The sequence below is a fragment of the Fonticula alba genome (genome assembly GCF_000388065.1).
Source record: "Fonticula alba strain ATCC 38817 unplaced genomic scaffold supercont2.1, whole genome shotgun sequence".
NCBI classification, from domain to species: domain Eukaryota; order Rotosphaerida; family Fonticulaceae; genus Fonticula; species Fonticula alba.
In genome coordinates, this window is record NW_009242971.1 from 2,197,027 (window position 1) to 2,197,756 (window position 730).

At 65.6% G+C, this 730-nt stretch overlaps 1 protein-coding gene across 1 annotated transcript in view; it reads left to right on the forward strand.

Annotated features, from left to right (window-relative positions):
* The window catches only part of H696_00489 (hypothetical protein), a 6,576-nt gene that overhangs the window by 1,392 nt on the left and 4,454 nt on the right, over positions 1 to 730 (forward strand). The gene's annotated exons all lie outside the window — the stretch shown is intronic.

Below are 730 nucleotides of genomic sequence, written 5' to 3' on the forward strand. Positions count from 1 at the left end.
GAGGAAGAGGAGGAAGAAGAGGGTTTGTCTGCGCTGCGCGAGGAGGAGGATCGACTGCTGCGGGACGAGTAACCCGAGTCGGCCTCGACATCCGAGTCGCTGTGGTTCCGGCGTGGGGCCGACGCATAGATATCATCCTCTAGAGCCTCATCCTCAGAGTAGTCCCCCCGACGAGATGTGGACGAGCGATCCGACCGGCTTGAACGCTCCGACCGGCTTGAACGATCCGACCGGCTTGAACGCTCTGAACGCCCCGAGCGATCCGAACGCTCCGAACGCTCCGAGCGATCCGAACGCTCCGAACGGTCCGAACGGTCCGAACGCTCCGAACGGTCCGAACGGTCCAAACGGTCCGAACGATCCGAGCGATCCGAGCGATCCGAGCGATCCGAGCGATCCGAGCGACCGGACCGGTCCGACCGCCGATCTGACCGCGAGCTGGAGCTGGACTCGCGACGCGAACGCTCCGGACTGCCACCAGCTTGGTCGTCAGAGTAGAGGTCCACATCGCTGTTCGAGTCGTAGTCCACATGGCGGCGACTGGAAGACCGGCTGCTGTGCCCGCTTCGATGCGACCTGCCTGACCGGCTGGAGCCTCGGCTGCTGCGACTGTGGCTGCGGTGGCGAGCACGCGAGTCCTCCTCATAGTCGGACCCCGCCGAGTAGTCGTCGTGGCTGTCGTCGGACATGGCTGCTCTGGGTGCTGGCCACGCGGGGGCAGTGGCGGTGG